The sequence below is a fragment of the Pelobates fuscus genome, chromosome 10 (assembly GCF_036172605.1).
Source record: "Pelobates fuscus isolate aPelFus1 chromosome 10, aPelFus1.pri, whole genome shotgun sequence".
Lineage (NCBI taxonomy): Eukaryota > Metazoa > Chordata > Amphibia > Anura > Pelobatidae > Pelobates > Pelobates fuscus.
Window position 1 is genome coordinate 88120766 of NC_086326.1, and position 23315 is coordinate 88144080.

The window sequence follows — 23315 nt, forward strand, 5'->3', positions numbered from 1 at the left end:
ATTATACCTACTAAGAACAGATACTTGAAATGGCTTCTTGGGATCTTACAGAACAGTTCACAGGAGTTCCCTGAATTATTTATGTTCAGAATTACACTCCAATTAAACCTAATGAGTTCACGATGCTCCAGACCCTAATTGGAACTCAATCTGCCAAAAGGAGCAGTAATTTGCAGTTTGCTTGAAAATGAAGCGTATGTTCTGCCAAGCATGTGTGACGGTTTCCCAGCATAAGCCTTTGTTTATTCTTTCAAAACAGCAATTCTACCACCAGATATGCAAGATGTGTACTTCTTTGTATTTTGTTATAACAGAGACTGTCTTTTAGTATATAGCTACATGTTGCTATATAAACAATAACATGGATGATATTTAAATGGCTGGTCCATTTTTCAAATTTTACTGCACTGTCAAACAAAACAAAAACTCCGGGTAGGTTATAATGCCTGGAGTCCCCTGCAGTGGTCCAACCATTTTTAAACAGTTTACCACTAAATAAGGGTCACTGGCTGCTCACATCACAGGCACCACTGGAACTATAGCTAATGCAGAGACAAAACTCTTCCTTAGTAATACCAATTCATACCAGCAATGCGCTTTTTTTGGGGCTGTAAATGGTCAGCTGACACTCATCCAATCACCACAGCCCCTGCAGCTCGGGCTTCTACTTATTCATTAGCCCGACCAGCACACTTACTTTTGGGAGACTCCCATTTAGCGTTAAACCATTAAGGAACGGTTTATTGCTGAACAGCGGAACAGAACCAAGGGATTCCAGGCACTATAACGACTTTAATGAGATGCAGTTACGGAACTGGCATGTTCTAAGATTGATCACACAGGAGGAGAAGAATCGGTTCTTCTCTCCTCTTCATAAAGTGATTTTATTTCATTGATTCCTGTTCACAATTTCCATTTGTCATACTAATGACGTGGAAGGAAGGGGTTGAAATCAATCTTGATTACTGTGGCTGCACAAATATATGAAATAAACATGGTATCAAGCTTATTATAATAGACATTCTATAATATGTTCACAGGAATGGCCAAAGAACCAATTTGTAAAACTCAACTTCATTCTCCACACTTCAGCTACAGATAGCATTCATTCCAAAGCTACAGAAAAAAAAAATATTGTAAAAATCATCTTCACTCAATGTGTTCCTAATGGGTTGGTTGTTTAATTTAACACCCCCCTCTGTTTTGTTGAGTGTACTTTTTCTTAAATAAAATAGTATCCCTCTCTCCCGTCTAACACTCCCCTCACTGGCTCTGTGGCTACATGACTGTCCAGCCGTAAAGATTCTCTTGAAATCTGGGGGATTAGGGTGTTTCTATTATTTGACCCAACGAGTCCCTCAAGCAACTGGCAAATGTATACATACGCAGGAGCAAAATACAACTGTACAGTGGTGGGATACACGCGGTCTGAACTTTCCCATGAAATGTAAACATGTGAAAAAGCAAATTTGGAAACACTTGTAATAAAATGGTTAACTGAAAAGTGCCAAAAAGTTTGGGGGTCTACTTGTTACAAATATATACGTTTGTGTAACAGTTCTGGATTCTGTGACAACCATTACATTTGTGTTTTTAGCATAACAAATGTTGCTACGTGTTAGCATAATTTCATTAAATAGAACTAATAAATGAATCTGGTTTGTGGTTTTTTTATTGCAAATCTTGTCCAGAAATTATAAGCAAAACTATAAAAACAGCAGAAGAAAGACTCATCTGTCCTTTAAAAAAAATATTCTATAATATGTATGGGTACAATGAAACAGAAAGTGTTAAATGAAATGAACACAAATCAAAATGACCAAAAAGGCCTCAGTCACAGAAACATCACATCTCAGAATTGCCTTAGTGTTCAATGGGTTAACGAGAACCCAGCAAATGTAGTTCACACCAGACTTTAATCCTTTGCATGCTGGGAGATAAGTTAAATATTGTTTTGTACACAGTATGAACAAGAAAGAATGTTGTTGGGATGGATGTGTTTACTATGTAATGCGGGTCTTGTACCTCTCCAACCCTTGTGTGCTAGATGTGCTCACAGGTGTACAAAGTGAGACAACTATGAATTACTTTCAGTCTGAGACTGGATGCAGGGATCTACTGAATGGCTGCTAGCAGGAAGACACATAACCATCCAGTTGTCTTGCCGATATCCTCTGTTGGTGTGAAAAAGACCACTTAGCCCCTCAGAAGGCAGAGCACGTACTCGGGAAATGATCTGAAATAGATTATTGCTGCTTCCTCCATAACAGGTGATATTGGCCTGACACCTGGTGCTGGCACAGACTTACAGAGTGAGGATCGCTGATGTGTCCATGTATAAGATTAGCACCTCCATTTGTTTTCTTTTATAAAATGAATATAGAAAAAATGAGAAAAAACAAAATACAAAAAACTGGACCACATATAAGGGAAAACTAATGTGGTCTCAGCGTAGACAAAGTAGCCTCTATCTGATCTGTGGCACACATACTTTCATAAAAATAAATTGCTTTTCTGTCACAAGCAGTTTGCGCAAATCTTTTGTCAATTGTTTCATTAATGAAGTTCACTTAAGGAACACTCCATTGCATTTTTAAAACTATTTAGTATCCATACCCCAAAGAAAACATGCATGTATTTTTCCTGCTTGTTCTCTTTGATAGTATATGAACAGTTTACAAAACCCCTGCTATCTGCAGCCTTTTAAGCCATCCCCTCTTTCCATGAGACACACTGTCAATCCATGGATTCTCATTGAGAAGCCTCTGTGTTGGAGCCAAATGCAAGCACCGTAGTACAAATCGATGACATGGGGAGCGGACACTTCCATAGATCTATTGAGCCAACAGAAGCAGAAGAAAACCTCCCTGGCAATCTGAGTGGCAACCAGGGAGGGGTTTCTGGCCCCAGTCAAAAACGTGCCAATTGCTGTCAAAATCTGCTATTTTAGAAAAGAAAATACAAACTCTAAACACTTTAAGCACTTCGCTTTTGTGCTTAAAAGAACACCCCAGACACACAGATAAAATGGAAACTAAAACTGCAAAAAGTTTATCAATAGCTCAACCGAAAATTCTTTAATATATAAAAAACATTAAAAGTTCTTCTATGGAATTGCATTTTTAGACTATGAAGCCATTCTTCATACGGTAACGTATTAAATCTGTATTTTGTCTTCAAACAAACAGCAGTACATGAGAGCAATGTTGTGATGTGAACAGAAGTAAACACAAGCCCACTGGGACCCAATTACAAACTCTGTTCTTACTGCTGTACAGTTCAGGATCATCAAGCGCATGTACTGAGAAAATGTGGAAAATGAAAGCTAATGGTTTACTATAACAACTTTGCAGTCAAATGTAATTAGATTGAATAAAAAGCAAACATTGCGGTGGACTATGCAGGTATTTAATATTAGAAGAGGATCCAATTCTGCAGTCCTCTGGGTCCACTACCTGCCATTTCTAGATATTATAAGCTAGTGTAAAGTTTGGATTTCAGTTTGTTCCTGGATAAAATGGATTTTAATTTTGATGCTTCTTAGGGGGGAAAAAAGTTAAGTTCCTCCTGGACGAACATTGAGAAGTTTCTCAACTTTTACTTTTCTTCAAGCATGAACAGAAAGAAATTAACAAGTAAATGGTTTTAAAGAAAATCTGTACTGAATTCCTAGTCTGACGAAGGCCCCAGAGGAAACAATTCAGAAATCAGTCCTATTTGCCAGAACATATTAAAATGCTATGTAGAAAACCTAGTTGCCAGGCACGGATGGTGGAGATATATTGGAATAATGGAGCATTAAGCCTTTGTTAATTACTTTAACCTGATAACAGGGAATAAACTGACCCCAAATAAACACCAACATCTTACATGGGCCCCCTCCCCCCCTGATTATCGCAAACTTGTACCACTGCCAGCACTTTCTACAGGGCATCTTAGATTGCCTGTAAGGAATAAAATAAATTAAAAATATACGTCGGGGGATCTACGCCTACCATACCATTTCACTTATTATAAAAGCGGCTCATTATGCTATGCTGGTCCATGTTCACTACAGCCATAATGTTCCTGACATAAAGTGGTTTTGGTGCCTGGGGTGTCCCTATAAGTATAGCTACCAATTCTGACTTGCACAGAAACTCTACAATCTTGGCACGCTTACAGAATGACTGATGTATCATCCCATCACCTCTTGTTTATGCAAGCCAATACTGAGGAATAGATATAATTATAAGCTAATTAACTCCAAACATATGATGACTCATGGTAAAAAGAAACAGGAGGGGGAGCATGGCCATCGAGCCGTGCAGACGCATCTGACATGGGCTCCTGCCGAGCGGGCACGATCTGGGGTAAAAACAGCGACTACTTCACCCGCAGCCACTCGGGGGTGCACCACCCACGTCGGGGGTGCCCTCCCGAATCCAACAATACCACCCCGGGGCCCGTAGAGGCCAGGAACACAGAGACACAAATGCGGCTACTGAGGCTGAAGCCGGGGGAGAGGCGGCCGCTCTCCTCGACAAAAAAGCCACTAAGCGACTTCTCTTCAACATCCCCCCCCCCCTTTGGACCGGTGGGGGTTATCCCGGTCCCCCACTGGACACAACGGAAAGCAGGCAATCCAGACACAAGACAAACTGGGGCAACAGACCCACAGGGCAAATCCATAATGGCTGCCCAGCATAAACACAGAAAGCAGAACAACCGCACCCAGCTACCCATGTCCCCTATGGAGACATTTGACCACCTCGTCACAAGCTTCAGGGATGCCCTGCAGAGGAGGAGAGCTACCTACCATCACGCTGAGATAATGGTGACCTCGTGGATGAGGCCCACAGCACGACGGAGCTACTATAGCCAGATGCCACGAGCCTCCAAAATGGCCACCCGGCAACACAGATACCAGTGGGCCCAGAGACGGAAAATGGCGGCGGGCAAATCGAGCGCACTCCCTTGCTCGCACAATAAATCATCCGGAATTACAAAACAACCGTTACAAACAAGCAACTCACCCGATCAAAATTCCAGCATCCAGCGCAACTTAAACCGACTCCACGCACAGAACGAAACAACACAAGCGACTGTGCGGCAGCAGACTTCGCGGGGCACCGCCGAAGCTGACTCCCGAAGCAGCATCAGCAAGACAAGGGGCGACAAGGGAGAGGCACAAAGGGAAAAAGCCCGGCTCTTACCAGCTATAGGGATCGGCTGAAGCACCCGATATGCCGCCCTCCACAGGTACTCTTAGCCTGGACAGGTCCGAACTCCCATAATAGCGAAGCACCCGGACTTAAATGCCTCATGCATAAATGATGCAGACTACAACCCCATACCAGCACTAACCTATGATCCGCAGGACATTTGCGACTAAACTTGTTCCCAGTGGTTTTATCCCAAGTAATGCTTTGTTATACTTCAGGTCACCCATGTTTGGAGTGAAAAGAGATGTTATTATGCAATATTGGCAAGTGTTAGCAAGAGTTATGGCCTTCTTCTATGTATACCCAGAGCCCAGGGGGGTCTGGGGGGGGGTACGTAGGTTTGGAGCGGTCGCTCCCTCTTGTCAGTGGGGGGGGATGAGGTGAGCTAGGAGTGGTTCAAGGTCAGCAGAATATGTGTAGTCATAACTGTGCAACGTAAAACATGTGTGGTAAAGTCTCTGTTGTTGGAGTCAGGCCTCAGGAGTGGGTCACTTGTCAGTGGCCTGGTTAGGTGCGGGTATGCCCAAAGCGTGGCAGAATGTCGGGAACTCTTCAAGTGTGGAGAGTTTGTGGACAGTTCCGTGTCTAGTGACCACCAGGAATCTGGGTGACCTCCAGTGGTATTCTATCCCCGCTTCTCTGAGGGTGCTGGTGACTTGGTTCAGCGATCTGCGCCATTGTAGCGTGGCTCTGGTGAGGTCTTGGTAGATGTTAAGCTGTGCGCCTTCAAATGTGAGTGGTGTCTTGCCCCGGAGAGCGGTCATCAGGATTCTTTTGTCTTGGGAGGCGGCACAGCGGACAATCACGTCTCGGGCCAAGCTTGGGGCTGTCCTGCCCGAAGGTGGCAGGCGGTATATCCCATCCGTGTTGAATTTCTTGGCCTGTGTGGGTGGCAGGATGGCGGCCACGAGGCGTCTCAGGTAGTGAGGTAATTCGTCTGAGGAGACGTCGTCTGGTACTCCTCTTATTTTTATGTGGTTTCGCCTTGTCCTGTCATCGAGGGCGATATAGTGGAGGGAGAGTGCTTGCTGTTGAGTCTGGAGTGCCAGTACTGTGTCCTGCATGGTTGTCAGTCCCTGTTTGATGTTAGCAACATCGTTCTCTGTGGCCTGTACCCTGACATCTATAGCCTGCACCTCAGATTTAATGGCCGCTATGCTGGTCGCCAGGAGGTTTTTTATTTCCCCAATTAGGTGTTGGAAGTCCCGCTGGGTGACTGGGGCAGACCCATCAGTGGTTCCCCCTGGTGTAGGTACCTGTTCTGGGGATTGGGCATGTGGGCTGGGACCCCTGAGTACCTTCATGGTGTCCTGCTCCGCCGCATCCGCCATTTTGGCTGGCGGCCTGTGTTGCTGCAGCATGGTGCTGATATCTCTGGACCCTGAAGCCGTCTCCGGTGGGGGTTTCTGGGACCGGCGGCCCATTTCTGCCCGAGTGGGTGAGGGTGCTATGTAGGGATCGTCCCCTGTTGAATCCTCTGGCTGATCGAGGCCGTCGAGGAATGCCGTCCAATCGAGGGCTGCAGCCGGCTTGTAGGCCGCGGGTCTGCGCTTCCGGCGGTTAATCCGCGCCGGACACACAAACGGCATGGGAGGCTGTAGGGGAGAGTATCGATGGTGCCCCTGGTCAGGAGTGGGTAAGTTGGGGGTTTTATTCCCCACTTGTCAGGCTTTTATTCAGGTTGCGGTCGGGAGCCTTGCTGAGGTGCGACCGCTCCGGCTCGTGGTCAGGCTCCGCCCCCCCAATTTTTTTTTTTTGATGGGATATTTTATTGTACTGTATAATGAACCCTGATACACTTTTGCAAATTTATGTTAGTTCCCAAGTACAGATAGACCAAATTTTGGTTCCGCCGATTATTAGAACCAATATTCAGCATATTTCTGATAATCGGTACTAGCTTTGTAATTTACTGATCACTTAGCTCTGTGGGGGCCTCATGTCACCCCTGCCTGGGAGTATCCGCGTGGGGAGCTCAGCTGAAGGCAGGGAGATAAGACCGTGAATAATCTACTGCAGGGATGGCACTCCAGATGTTGTGGAGTACATCTCCTAGAATTTTAATAGAGCCAGAATGCTGGCAAAGCATCATGGGAGATGTAGTCCACAACACCTGGAGTGCAGAAGGTTGCCTACCCCTAATCTACTGTATTGTACTGGCTGACAGAGTGATGGGAGTGTGGTTTCTGTCCAAAAAAAAAAAAAAAAAAGTTGCAAGAGTGCAGAGAACGGACAACAGCTCAATTAGCCTGCCCTTCGGTGGATCCCTGCTCACTTCTCAAGCCGGTTTCAGCTCATGTTGTGCCATTAGAAAAAGAACCAGGGTCATTTGAATTTTAGACTGATCCCACTAATTAGGGCAGAACAGATACAAAATGCATTCCGTCTCTCTCTCTCTCTATCTCATGGGTCGTCAACCTGGTCCCTACCGCCCACTAGTGGGCGTTTCGGGATTCCAGGTGGGCGGTAGGGATTTTCAAATTTTTTTATAGATTGAGTGGGCGAGCGGGCGGGTGCGAGCCTGCGGTACCCCTGCGACCGGGTACCGCCATCACCACTTGCGGCCCGGGCGGCAATCCGCCGGGGCCGCATATAGAGGGGTCCATCGGGTGGCCCATGCTGTCAGGGCCACCCGATGGATGTGGATTGTGAGGGGGCCCGGTCAGCGCTGGGCGCTTTAACAGCGCGACCGACCCCCTGTGATGACATCATCTCTGCTGGGAGGAAGTGATTCCCCGGTCACTCCTCCCAGCATACTGAGAGCCCGCGCGGGAGGAAGGAGGAGGAGGGAGTCAGAGTGGGAACTCTGACTCCCATCCACCTGAGCCACCACTGGACCCCAGGGAAAGTCACCCTCCTGCACCTTAAAGGTAGGAAACAGGAGGGTGACTTAAATATAATGTGTGTTTGTTTGTGTATGTGTCTTTGTATGTATGTCTTGTGTGTGTCTGTATGTGTGTCTTATGTGTCTTGTGTGTGTCTGTATATATGTGTCTTGTTTTTGTATGTATGTCTTGTGTGTGTCTTTGTATGTATGTGTGTCTTGTCTTTGTATGTATATGTTTCTTGTGTCTGTCTGTATGTGTGTATGTGTCTTTGTATGTATGTCTTGTGTGTGTGTCTGTATGTATGTGTGCCTGTCTGTATGTTTGTGTATGTGTCTGCATGTGTGCCTGTCTGTCTGTATGTGTGTCTGTATGTATGTATGTGTGCCAGCAGGGCCGCCATCAGAAATTTTAGGGCCCCTAACACAGCTCAAGGTCTGGGCCCCCCTTCAAGCCCGCCCACAGGGCCCGCCTCCAAATCCTGCCCACAGGAATACACACACACACACACACACACACACTAACAGATACAAATACTGAAACAGACATACACACTGGCATACACACAGTGCACAAACACTGGCATACACACACTGGCACACATACACTGACATACACTGGCATACACATACACTGGCATACACATATACACTGACATACACTGGCATACACATACACTGGCATATACACATACACTGGCATACACACACTGGCATACACACACAGGCATACATACGTAGGCATACACTGGCATACACATACAATGGCATACATACACTGGCATACACATACACTGGCATACACACACACACACATACACACACATACACACACACACACACTGGCATACACACATACACCTAATTTTCAGCCACCCTCCTCTCTTCCTTACCATTTCGTCGCAGGCGGGTGGCTGGGGATGATGTGAGTCGGCTGCCTCTCCTCGCGGCCTTTCTCTCCTCCTTCCCACGCGTAGTAAACTAGGAGGAAGTGACCGGACGTCACTTCCTCCCAGCAGCACTTGCTTCCGGCTGCATTTTTTTGTTTTTAAAGGGGCCCGGTCGCGCTATTACAGCGCTGACCGGGCCCCTGAAGATAATAGGGCCCATTGGGTGGCCCTAAATGCTTGGGTCACCTGATGGGCCCCATAAGCGTGTGGGCCCCGGTGCAGATGCACCGGCGGCAGTTCCGCTGATACACGTGGGGCCCGGGCCGCCGGGCCCGTGACAATTGTCACGGTTGTCATGCCCTGATGGTGGCCCTGTGTGCCAGTCTGTTATAGTGGGAAACCTAGCTCAGCCTTCCTACTGGGCATTGCTATAAGGAAGGTTAAAAAAAGGGGGGAAAAAAGGTGGGGAGGGGAATTGAGGAGGGTGAAGAGGGGAGATGACGCACAGATGAGAAATCCTATTATGCGCAAACAGAGAAGTCGTCTGAATATCACCGAAAGAGGAGACCGTTGTTTGTTCCTTACGAAAATCGAACCAGATATCAAATATTTAGTCTTGCAGCATCAACCTCAAGGATCTCAATAATCACTAGTAAAGGTCATTTCAATTTACTTTATTGTTTTCTCATTAAACTTTACAAAGTTAAAAACATTATAAACATGCATTAATTGGAAATAAAAAGATAAATGAACGTACATTTATTTTTTTTTTAAAACACCCTCCTTTCGAAAAAAATATTCCGCACTTGCGCGAAAACTGGTGGGCGGTAAGGAAAATGTTTCAACCAAAAAGATGCATTAGTGGGCGGTAGTTAGAAAAAGGTTGACTACCACTGCTCTATCTGCTCGAGAGATACAGCAATCCCAGACGGTAGTTTTTAACTTTGTTAGGCATCGTCAGATAGGTATAGCAGATATCCATCTAGGCACTGTGAGCAAGGGGCCCACATCTGGATAACCCTTTAAACTTATGTAGAGCAAAAAAAACAAGTAGCAAGGTAGGTAAGAACGGAGAACGGAGCTCGATTAGCCTGCCCTTCAGGGGATCCCCACTCAGTTCTCAAGCTGGGTTTAGCTCAGGTTATGCCACTACAAAAAGAACCAGGCCATTAACATATCAGCCCGATTCCACCCATAAGGGCAGAACAGATCCAAAATGCAGTCTAGCTCTCTCAGGAAACACACTCCCATCAGTAACAGCACAGTACGATATTGATATCATTATGAATCGTTAATATCATGACAGTATGGGGTGGCAGTCAGAGTCCTAACTAAGGTTCCACCAGGAACTTCATTCATTTATTTCACCAAAGACATTCACTATGGTAATAACCAACTGAGCATCAACTTTCTGAATACCACGGTGTTCAAGTGCACATCCTACCAAGTTACTATTTGCCCTTCCATGTAGTCATTTTTTTTTTTTTTTTTAAGGATTAAACATATTGTCACTGATACGAACATCTGTATCCAGAGACTTAAAGAAATATGTAATACATGTTTACCCTAAATTACTGCTGCATAAGGAACTATGTACCTTAAACGGACACTATAGTCACCAGAACAACTACAGCTTATTGTATTTGTGCTGGTGAGTATCGTCAGTCCCTGCAGGCTTTTTGCAGTAAACATTGTTTTTTTTCAGAGAAAAGTCTAGGGGCACCTCCAATGGCTGTTCCTTAGATGGTTACTAGAGGTACTTCCTGGTGCAGTGCTGCACCCCTGGCACCTTAACCACTAAATCGTGCTGTAGTAGTGGTTACGGTGCTTGGTGTGTTCCTTTACACATGTGTACACAATTTTTTTTACGAATGAACAGTTAACTATTGGTTGTACTGGAAGAACATTATCAGCAAAAAAAATTAAAAAAAATTACTTTGCCAGTCAATATGAGCAGTAATTAATTAGCCATTGCAGTGCTGTGCATGCAGTGTCTCTGTTAGAAGTCATAGGGCTCATGCACACACTCAAGGCATTGCTGTTGACAAAGCCCCTAAAAAATAAATAAATAAATAAATAAATGGGAATATGCAGAGGAGGAAAGTTTTAATTTTTTTTTTTAAACCTTCTCTACTCTGTTAACCACAGGGAACTCCTCTCCGGAAGGGACAATTCCTCTACGTTTTTGTGTACTTAAATCTAAACCCTTCAATAAACATGGAATTTAAAAGAGACTAAATTTAGCTATTTTAGTCAAAGGACAGCAAGGAATGAATCAGATGTGCCAAACACACAGAACATTGGTGAATAAGAAGAGGTCTCTCGGGATAGTAAATGACCATAGCTTGCAGAAATTAGGTCAAGCCTAATGAAGGCAAGAACAGAAAGCATAGCAGCATATTAACAGTCTTTGGAGGTGCCAAGGCTTAACACAGAGCCTACGTAGGCTAAACGCCATAGGAACAGGCCAAGCAGGTAAACCATAACATGGCAAAGGGATAAAGAGAATCACATTAACGTGTAAACAAATCAAGAAGAACATAATAATCCAGGACTAGCTGGGTCAGATATCTGTGGAATAATTACTAAGAAAATACACTTATACCAAAACTGAAACCACAACAGGTATTGTTCTGTCTGTGGTGAGGGTTTAAAAAGGGATGGTCACACCGTTGCTGGTTAACGTCACAACTGCCAAAATCAAAGTACAATTGCAATGTTCTCCAAAAGGGCACAATAGGCCATATAGGGTAGGGAAGCTTTTGGCATCAGAAATAACGACAGGAGTAGCCGTTGTGCTGTGAGAGGATACGTGGGAGAAGGAGCACCCACAGGTATCACGACAAGATCTAAATCAGGAATGGGTACAGGTAAGAGCAATAAAACTGCCAGGATAACAGAGCAATGGCCCAGAATCCCAGGTATTATATTTTTTTCCAAAATGTTTTTTAAATTCTTTATTTTGGTTAGTGCAGTGTAACAAAATCATAAGCATTGGACAGGCATGTAGTAGGTTGAAGCATAAAGTTCATCATAAATGACAATTACAGTGCACCATTTTTATAAACATCAGGAAAATGCAAACTGGGTTCCCCTGGGGTAAAAGGTGTACCATGTGTGCTTTAATCAGATTTATAGAATACCCAGGTAAGGCCAGTGGAGTAGTATTGTGAATGCTTGCTAACTCGTATAGGAAAGTGTTAGGATCTTAAACATTAGATTGCAAATTAGCATGGGTCCTGAAACCCGCTGAGCGGGCTTTGGATGTAACAGAGGTTGGTTGGGGACATGATCTAGGAAAGTGATATAAACACTGTGGCGGTATACCCTGCTGAAGATGGGTTTCTACCGCCTATGGTCAACCCTTCCTAGTTGCGATAGCTCTAGAGTGATTATAGCTGCCAGTGATTATAGTATTGCTGAAAGGGTAACTACAGTATCACCCAAACACGAGCCAAGGCTTAGTGAAGAATTGTTTATTCCCAGCCAAATGGCTCACATTTATACAGAATCTGGTATAGTAGACACTCCCCAAAACACACCCACAATGTAACCACAAAATGCATTGTCATCGTGACTCAGCAATACATGCAAGAAATATGAAAAAACATAAAATTGCATATTTCCAACATAGGAACCCCCACTGTCTATACAGCCCTCGATAGCCTTGATCTGAGCGCTCTACATAACCGAAAAGCACTAAGATCCCAAAAACAGAGCTGAAACGCCATCGTGTGGAAGTTCTGGCCGGCTGCACACATGGTCCTATGCCCAAAACAGTTCCATGGCGTTTTGTGGTTTTGGCCGGTCAACTTCGGGAGTTCCATGTGAACGAAATACTTAACGCACACTCTGGCTGATTGGTAACATTTGTTCGTATGGTTCATACGAACAAAACCTACCAAATGGCACTCTCCTGACGTGTGTGTGGGCTGGGCGAACTTACTCCCAACCCTTTAGTGTACAGCACATACAGTTTTATGGTTATCAAACAGATTAAAGGAAAGCATAAAACAAATATTAAAAGAACACAATTGCATTACATTTAAGAGCGTCAGTGCTGCCATAGGCCTATGAATAACTGAGTTCAGGCTGACTGAGGATTGACTCCCGTGACAGACAGGTGTTTGGGTCCCGCGAGCCTCCGACTCTCAGAGTAAACGGAACAATGTTGGCGGGATCCCAGGTGCTTGTAGGGGGTCATACGTGTTTCTTCGTTGCGTTCCACTAGTCGCAGTGCTGCCGAATGGCTAACTCTGTAGGGGGTTGCAATCAGTGCTCTGGGTGCTCCCCACTGGTATGGGAGTACTGCAGCTCTCATCTGGGATGTGATGGGCCCAAGGGATTTGCGCCAGAGAAGAATGGCCTTTGTGAGGTCTTGATAGAATGACAGATGCAAAGACAGAGGTGCTTTGCCTTTCAAGGCCAGCATAATTGTTTTTGTCCTGTGAGGACATGCAGCAGATAATAAAATTCCTAGTGGTTAGACGATTTAGAGGATCCTGGTATTCAATGGTCACTTGTTTGGCTGCTGAAGGAGGTAGTATGGTTGCCATTAGCCTCCGAGTGTAATTCAGGAGCTCTTCAGCCGTGACTGTGGCGGAGATTCCACAGACTTATGTGATTGCGGCACTGCCAGTCCTCCAGTGCGCTCATTCGGTGTGGCTATCTGGTGACACTGAAGTTGTGCGATTGAGTACAGAGAGATCGGACCACAGACCAAAAATGTCAGATTCCGACGCCCTCACTCATTCCGTGATGGCTTGGATTCTGGTATTGAGGAACGTCAGGTCAGCTGCCCACAATTTGTGTGTCTTTAGATAGTCTTTGGTGGTAGGTCCTGAGCCGTCAGGAGGGTCTGAAAGATGTCCTTGGCCGGCCTGAGGCTCAAGTGTGGCCTCATGTATACGTTGCTCTGGAGAAATTGTAGCATACGGGCCTTCCGCAGGGTTCGTTCTAGTTTGTGCAGGCCTCTGCAATAGGATTCCTATATCCCTGCCATCCACTGAGGTGCTCCGTTTATGCAAGCAACATCCCATGACTGGTATAGGTGACGTGGGTGTATCAATAAGCCCCCCGTAGCTGTACCACCATGCAGCAATTCCAGGCCCTTGATAGTCTGTGTGTAGTAGGCCCCAATCTTGCGCCTCGACTTGGGCTGTTTAGGTGAGTGAAAGAAAGACATCGAGTGATGCAGCTCAACTTGGGGGAACAAGTTAGAGGTGTTGTGAAGCTGGATGGCCTCTTAATCAGGAGATATTTGGTAGATGTTAATTCAGCATCGAGGAGCCTTCAGAAATGGCGTCTGAACGTTCAGCTTCCAAGCTCCGCCCCTGGATATTATATTTTTGAGGCCACAGCTCTACTACTGTAAGACACAGGACATACTAACTAAATATGAGGTTAAATAAATAGCACAAATGACCCAGAAGACCCCTCTCTTCCCAAAATCATGGATGAACTAGACTTAAATTCTGTAAGGCCAGGCAAACTAGGGCACCAGTAATTGGACATAAAGTAAGATTATTATATTGTTTGGAACTTTACAATACTTTGCTACACATCACACTACAATCTTGGAAATGTTTTTTTTTTTTTTTTTAACATGTATTACAAATGGTTACAACACTGCTCCAAATGTCAGAATACATGCAATAGCTATGAGAAAACTATAAATAGAGAAGTAGATAAATCCCTGTGGAGTTTGTCTGCATGTATTGTACGCAAGAGCAGCCAGGTACATCTACTTTGCACACCAGTCCCTGTCTGTATAGAATGTGCTTCCTCATATGGATTGATCACGAAAACATAAATGTAAAAACATTTTTTACAAAAATTACAAAAATAAAAAAGATTTTTAATCCATCAGTTCTCTTTTATTTTACGTTTTAAAGTGACACACTAAGCGCTAGAAAACATTAAAACATATTGTAATGGGTATGGTGTAAAGCAGGGTCCAGCAATCTGAGGTCCAGGTGCCCATGTGTGTAAATGGACCACATTTATAATAGTAGATGGCTACTTAATTGGGTATTCTTATATGGTATTGCTATATGTTAAGTTACTAAACTAGGGAGATCGCTCTTAAACAACTGAAAGACCAAAATAAGAAAAGCCCTTTTCTTAAAAGGGACACTATAGGCACTTCAGCTAATAAAATTGTGTTGGGTATAGTGTCCTATTGCACGTAGTGCTGAAATATAAAACATTGCAGTTCCAGAGAAACTGCAATGTTTACATTTCAGCACTATGTCTGCCTCCAGTGGCTGTCAACCAGCCTGCCACTAGAGGTGCTTCCTGCATCCAAACTGACTTTTGGTCCGGTATTAATATTATCATCATCATCATCATCGCCATTTATATAGCGCCAACAGATTCCGTAGCGCTTTACAATATTATAAGAGGGGGGATTTAGCTATAAATAGGACAATTACAAGAAAACTTACAGGAATGATAGGTTGAAGAGGACCCTGCTCCTAATAGGTGGGAGTGAAGAGGAGAGAGTAGAGTGTTGCCCTTCAGGAGAGAGCAAGAGGTTACACTGGGAGGCCATAAGCCTTCCTAAAAAGATGGATTTTAAGGCACTTCTTAAACGATTAAAGACATGGGGAGAGTCTGATGGCGGTAGGCAGGGATCCACCCGCGAGAAGTCCTGCAAGCGTGAATTGGCTGTACGGGTGCGAGTAGTGGACAGGAGAAGGTCACGGGCAGAACGGAGAGACCAAGAAGGGGCATACCTATGGATCTGTGAAGACATATAAGAGGGGCTAGAATTGGTCAATGCTTTATAGGAATGGGTTAGCATTTTAAATTGACTCCTATAGGATACAGGAAGCCAATGTAAGGACTGACAGAGGGGTGAGAGGACCGACTAGAGAGGAAAATCAGTCTGGAGGCAGCATTCATTACAGACTGTAGCAGGGCAACACAGTTTTTGGGAAGACCAATTAGGAGAAGTTTACAATATCCATGCAGGAAATTACTAGAGCATGGACAAGCTCTTTGGTACGATCTTGCGCAAGGCTCAAATGTGAGTATATAATCAAATATAACACAAAGACAGCGCGCTTGCAATGATGGACTGATGTGGATACCACTGACTTGGAGGAAGAGCGAAAGAAGAGGATAAGTATCAGGAGGAGATAAGACAAGGAGTTCAGTTTTAGAGAGATTTAGTTTTAGAAAGCGGGAGGACAGGCAAGCAGTGACACATTGCAGTACGGCAGGGGAGGGGAGAGGATATATAGCTGGGTGTCATCAGCAAACAGGTGGCAGTGGAAACCAAATGAAGCAATAAGTTTGCCAAAAAAGGCAGTATAAAGAGAAAATAGAAGGGGACCAAGAACAGAGCCTTGGGGGACTCCAACAGAGACAGGACGAGGGGAAGAGATATCATTAGAAAAGGTGACACTGAATGAGCGTTGGGAGAGATAAGAGGAAAACCACGACAGAGTCATGAGAGGACAGAGTCATAGAGTGAAGAGTTTGAAGAAGAGGAGCATGATCAACGGTGTCAAAGGCAGCAAAGGGGTCAAGAAGTATTAGTATGGAGTAGTGGCCTTTGGATTTAGCTGCGATTAGGTTATTGGTAGCTTTGATAAGAGCAGAGGGGGCGGAAGTTAGATTGAAGAGGGCCAAGGAGAGAGTTGGAGTTGAAGAAGTGAGACATACGGGTAAAGACAAGTCTTTCCAGAAGCTTTGAGGAAAAAGGGAGAAGGAATATGGGACGATAGAGGGGGTGGATGAGTCAAGGGATGTTTTTTTTCAGGATAGGTACTACAGTAGCATGTTTAAAGTCAGCAGGGACAATGCCAGAAGAGAGAGAGCAGTTGAAGATGTGTGTTAAGGAAGGCACAAGACAAAGGGAGAGAGATCTGATAAGGTGAGATGGGACAGGATCAAGCGGGCAAGTGGTGGGGCGAGAGGAAAGGAGAAGCACAGCTACCTCTTGTTCAGTAGCTGGGGAGAAAGTCTGAAGGGTAGGAAAGGCATGATCTACGTGTGGTTGAGAAAGAGGCACAATATGAATCTATAATGGAGAAAGTCTGACTGGGTGCGAGACTTACTTCCTCCCGGAGCATTAAGCACAACGAGAGCATCTTTGCAGGTAGCGTGTAGATTTAGTATTCCACGGTTGTGGGCGTGTCCTCCTCGAGGTGCATGTTTGGAGCGGGGATGCAGCGTTCAAGGCAAAGGTGAGGGTAGTGTAGAATATGTGGAGATGGTCAGTGAGGGACAGAAGAGGGAAGGGATGGATAGGAGTTGCGAATCAATATCAGCTGACAGCTGCTTGAGGTCAATAGAATTAAGGTTCCTCTTGAGTTGATGGGGGTTAGGCTTAGGTTGTTGGGTGAGGGGGTACTCGAGAGCAAATGGGGTGTTGGAGATATTAGATACTGTACATGCATAAAAGAAAATTAGGTTGAGGGTATTGCCAGCTACACGTCTGGGAGCATTAGCCCACTGCGATAGCCCAAGGGAGGAAGCAATTGGAAGGAAGTTTAGAGGCTGCTGAGGTCGGGGGAATATTAAAGTCCCCGAGAATTAGGGATGGTATGTAAGGGGAGAGGAAGTAGGGCAGCCAGGCAGCGAAGTGTTTAAGAAAGAGGAGAGGGGAACCATGGGGGCGGTATCGGACACTGGACGTCCTCTGCATGAGGACATCCAGCGTCAGATTATTCCCCATGGCAAAGCATCGATTCAATGCTTTCCTGTGGGGAGGTCTAATGCGCGCGCATTAGCACCTGCTCATCGCAGGTTGTTAGAGGGGGACAGAGCCACGACATCGGTGCATTTAGCAGGGTGGGGAAGGGGGAAACAAATGCAAACACATTCGCGCCCACTCATTGTGGGATGGAGGGGACGGAGCCGTGACCCAGCACCAAGGCACATCAGCGCTGGGGTAAGGCAAGTAAATAAAGTTTTTTTTTTTTTTTTTTTTTTTTTATTCTTTATTTAAGTTGTGCATGAAATAACATTCAGGTTTGCACTACCACAACGGTTGATGCAAACGGAGCATTAGACAGATGAGTATACAGATGTGGTTTCGGATACTAGGCACATTTTTTGTTATAATAAAGAAAATATATGTTCTGGTCTAGACAAGTAATGTCATACATTTTTACATGAGAGTGACTAGCTAGAATGCTGGTAGAGGACATTTGAGGATACATTTTGTGCGTGGGTACGCTAACCTATGTATGTATATACATGCAAGTAAGGTGAAGGCATTACTTTTAAAAGGTGAAATAGGGCGAGTTGCACCTATTGCTGTTAATAATTACACTTGGCAATAGCTGGGTTATTCTTGAATGGCATGTTAAATTAGGGTGAGGCAGGGGGGAGTACTTTGGTTGATGGACTGTCCATTTAGAGGAGTGTAAGAAGCAGACAAGCAGTTAACACTAACAGCCTACTAACATAACTGTGACTATGGAACAGGTAAATATGTTAACTAAAAGCTCTGGCATATTTCTGTCTCGTGTCATGCATATTTCAGACCCGTTCAGGTCTGCCGTGGATCCGCAAGGGACGAAGGGTGTTGCTCTTTCAGTGTTCCATCTGTGTGCCAGCTTGGTTGCTCCCTGGGGCTCAATGGCAATCAGAGAGTCCTGTGGAAATCCCAGTGTAGGTAGTAAAACTCTAGCTTCCTGGAGGTCCCGTTCCTCGTGTTTGGCTTCTCCGTGCAGGATCTGCAATGTGCGATTCCGTGTTTCTGCAGGAGCACTCAGAGGACTCCATGCCCGAGAGGGCAGCCGCGGGCACCATCCCAGATCCGAGGTTAAGTGGGTTAGAGCTGCGGTCTCGCGTATACATTTAGATCTAATTTAGTGGTTTTATTAATACTAAAACAATCTCTGTACTTTCACCGGCTGCTTGTGTTTAACTGCTCGAAATACTGAACTGTTGGGTTGTTCACAAACACTTCTTTGTCCAAGTAGATCTTTTGAGCTTTGTTTGCCTGTGCAAGCTGCTGATTGATGTGATCTTGCGCTTTGCGCCGCTCTCGTTCTTGCCGTTTCTGCTGCCGTTCCAAGAGTGTCATTTCCCGGGCGGCATGCACTCTCTGCCTATCCCGCTCTCCCATGCCATGTGGGGCAGTTATGTCGGCGGCCATCTTAAAGGGTGAGCCGGTTCGCTCCGGTGTTGCAGCTCCAGATCAGCCAGGTAGCCGTCTCCTCTGTGGGGACCGCGATGTCCCCCCCGGTCCAAAGGGGGGGGGGGGTGAACGGAGCCGTGCAGGCCTCAGGTCAGTCGCTTGGTAGTAGTGGCCGGGACGGAAAGCGAGGCAGCGGCCGTCCGCCCCACTCCCCTCCCGGGTAGGCCTCAGTCCCAAGTCCCCGAGCATCTCACCAGGACCCAGAGTCACCGGGTATCAGGAGCTCCAGCTGCACTGGGACACTTCAGGGTCTTATTCCACGGGTTTCCAGGGTGTTACCAGCTTTAGAAGGCCGGTTTCTAGCCATAGATAGCCATTTCCCTCAGGAGCCGTGGTGACTTGCAGCCAGCCAGCATGGCCGCCCGGCCCCGCCCCCCGTTTTTTTTTTAACCCTTTATTGACCACCGAGGGAAGGGAGAGGCTGAAGCTGCTAGTGCCAGGAATACAGCTTTGCATTCCTGGCACGAATAGTATCCCTTTAATTTTGATCCTTCAGTAGTTTAGTAAATAACCATCCCCTGTCAAACCAGTTTGTAGATAATCGAAGAAAACGATAGAGACACCAACATTCCCCCCTGCCCCCACCCCAAAAATAAATAAATAAAAAAGAACACTAATCCCTCCTCCCACCCCCCGAAAAAATAAAACCCATAAAAGTGTTATTCCCAATACAAAAAGCCAAGCACCTCTGCAGCTGCTTGAATGATGTAAAAATTCTGATTTTAACAAACGGCAGCAATGGGCTGGGTTTTAAGTGCCAGAGACTCCCAAGTTTTTTATTTAAATCTTTAAATAGTACCTCAATTTTTAAGAAATTCCTCTTAAAACCTCTTAACCAAAAAAAAAAAAAATCTACTTTACTGCACTATATAGAGCACAGAGATTGCTCTTAAAGAAACACTCTGGGCACCATAACTTCAAAGGAATAATGTTACGGTGCCATGAAGGCATTGTACCGGCTTACCCTTTTCATTAATAATTTAATCCCTAAAGTGTTGACTCCAGCTCAGTTAACTCTGTCCCCTACTTCTGCTTTTCTCAGAGGCTTGAAGCCTCAGGCAGGGCACCGCTAATTGGCTAAGAGCGTAAATCTAAGCCAATCAGTAGCTCCTCACATTGCAAATAGAGAGCTATGGATTGGCTCAGGGCCTCGACTGACACTCTAAGCCATCAGGGGCTTACCGTTTCTCTCAAAAGGAGAGGGGTTTTGGTTAACTTTCTGCATTCAAGACCTCTAAAGACGATTTAAAAACCTCTAAAAGTTAAGCCAGTGCCAGGGTTCTCATGACACCATAACAGCATTCCGATGAAAGAAAAAAAAAAAAAAGAAAAAGTGATAAAAACACAAAAGTACAGTGGTACTTTATTTCGAGCACTTCTACATAATACACCAATATTATTATTTTTTTTACAATATGAGCTTTAAACAATAATTTGTGGGTAAAAAAAAACAAAAAAAGAAAAACAAATGAAAATAAAATAAAAAACACACACACACTCTAAAGGAATTTTTTTTTTTTCACAAAATGAGAGAATGATAGAAGGGAATAAAATCCACAAGAGTAAAAACGACTCAAAATTCGGATCTTCCTCATTAATTTAATGTCATTAGATGGTGGACCCTGTACTGTGTTTAGCTGACTAAGGCAAGAAGTTTATAATCACCTTTACAGGACAGTGTATACGTTAATCATTCAAGATGCTTCAGCATTTTTTTGTTGGAGTGCTAGCATTCTGGTATAAAGTGCACTTTACTTCCTCCAATTATTTTAACAATTATACAGAGAAAGTGAGGTACGAGGATGAGCTGTAAGCTATAATCATCGCACTTATGACAAATCACGGCTTGAACTATCTTGCTTTGCATGTAATGCGTCTTTCTCATATATTAGTTTCCCCTTTTACGTTGCATTACTGAAATAAATGAACTTTTTCACGATTTTCAAATTTTTTCAAGTATAACCTGTAAAAGCATTATGGGGGATGTAGTCCACAACATCTGAAGTGCCGAAGGTTGCCTATCCCTGACCTAGAATAACAGGAGCCTCAGAGGCAGAGAAGAACCCATGTAAGAGGGCAAACCATTAATAAACAAAAAGGTTGCCCCATTACCGGGGAAACAGACCAGGGTACTCCTGGCATCATATTCCAATACTCTGACAGACCTTAAAAAGGTAACATTGCTCCCTCTATTAGAAGCATTTTTATAAATGTATTGATTATTTCCTGTAGTTTTATTTGTTGAGATAATTCAAAAAATTATGCATTAAGCAAAGTCAAAGAGAAGCAAATGAATTGTGTATGTATATATATATGGTATATATACACACACACACACACACACACACACACACTCTCTCAAAACTTTTTTCCCCACTAGCCCTGCAAACTCTACCGCAAAGAGGCATTACATTGAACATTGCAAAGACAATGCAGCAATGAGTGTCTTGTGGGATGATGTAATAATAAGCAATCTGATCTTCACAAATAAAAGTTACATTGTTTACATGAATTAAAGAGACATTCTAGCTACCATAACTAATTCATCTTATTTAAGTGGTTATGGTGCCTGGAGCCCCTTTGATCTACCATCGTGCTACCATCGTATAACTTTTTTTCTTTTCCCGCAGAGATGTAAGGCGGCACTGTCACTTTCTACGGACTTTGCAGAATCTGCATAGACCTCCTACGGTGACATTGCCGCTGGGGGGAGGGAGCGGCTTGCAAAGGTAAGGTATTTACTTACATGAAGTTTTCCCTTGCAGGTGCCACCATCTTCACTCATTGGGTCATTAACCTTTTAATTGCCATTTCAGCGCCAGGAGCTGATTTTACAGCTGAACTGTCACTGCGAGATCCTCAATAGATAAAGCAGATTCCCTGCAGCCGGCACTGGTGAAGGCTGGGGTGATTGACAATTCTAGATGGTGGTAGCTCCGCTCAGTGTCTAGAAGGGTCAGGTGTAGGAAATATACAGAGACACAGTAGTACCTACAACTCAGGTCTATATATCTCCGTGTTGGAATCTCAGTGAAATCCCAACATAGTCAATATAAGTATTTTATAAAGATTATATCTTCATGACATGCTCATTTTTCAGGGTGTGGGGGGGTTCATGGCACTGCAGGTCCCCTCTCCCTCCCACCCCCAATCCCTGGTTTCTGAAGGGGTGAAAACCCCATCAGTAACTTACCTGAGGCAGCGACGATGTCCCACGTCGCTGCTTCTTCCTCCACCGCTCCTCCCTGTGATTGCGTCAGCCGGTGGGCGAGACTGATCCTGCCCACCGGCCGGGGAGACCTAATGCGCATGCGCGACAATGCCGCGCATGCGCATTAGAGCTCCCCATAAGAAAGCATTGAAAATGCTTTTCAATGCTTTCCTATGGGAAATGAGCGACGCTGGAGGTCCTCACACAGTGTTAGAACGTCCAGCAACACTCTGCTATGATGCAGGAAGTGCCCTCTAGTGGCTGTCTAGTAGACAGCCACTAGAGGTGGAGTTAACCCTGCAATGTAACTATTGCACTTGCAGGGTTAAGAGTAGTGGGAGTTGGCACCCAGACCACTCCAATGGGCAGAAGTGGTCTGGGTGCCTGGAGTGTGCCTTTAACTCTGAATGAGGATCTCTGGATGACTAATTGAGGCATCTCCACTTTAGTCATAATAATCCATGCCATCAATCAGCGGCTGTGACAGGCTGACACTCCTCTTATGCAGTCAGCTTATCACTAGTGCCTATCATTGCTCCTGATAAGGTGGAAGCATTAGCAGCAGCTAGAGGGACTAGAATGACAGTGGCTGAGGACCCTCATTCACTGTTAAAACATTTAAAAACAGTTTAACACTGAGCAGTGGGACAGGTGCCAGGGGATTCTAGGCATCATAACCACTTTAATGAGTCAAATGGTTATTATGCCTAGAGTGTCCCTTTAAGCCTATGGCCAAAGTCATATTTCTATGTATTTATACACCTACTCCTACACATGAGATTAGACAGACAGATCTCTCTGATGAGCTTTATATCAAATACACACAGCACACAAGTAAACTCACATATATTATATAATTTGTGAAATAAAGATGCAACCGAAGAAACCGAAATAAAACCATTTCTCTGCCTCTACAGCAAGACATGACATTTGCTTGGAATCTAGGAGCCAGCTACAAAAGTTAATAGCCAGGATTTTCAACATCAGAAATACAATTCTTAATAAAATAATACAATAATTAAATACC

The 23315-nt window shown here is 44.6% G+C and overlaps 1 protein-coding gene across 1 annotated transcript in view; it reads right to left on the reverse strand.

Annotated features, from left to right (window-relative positions):
* DNAJB12 (DnaJ heat shock protein family (Hsp40) member B12) overlaps positions 1–23315 on the reverse strand; it is a 58427-nt gene that overhangs the window by 25653 nt on the left and 9459 nt on the right. The gene's annotated exons all lie outside the window — the stretch shown is intronic.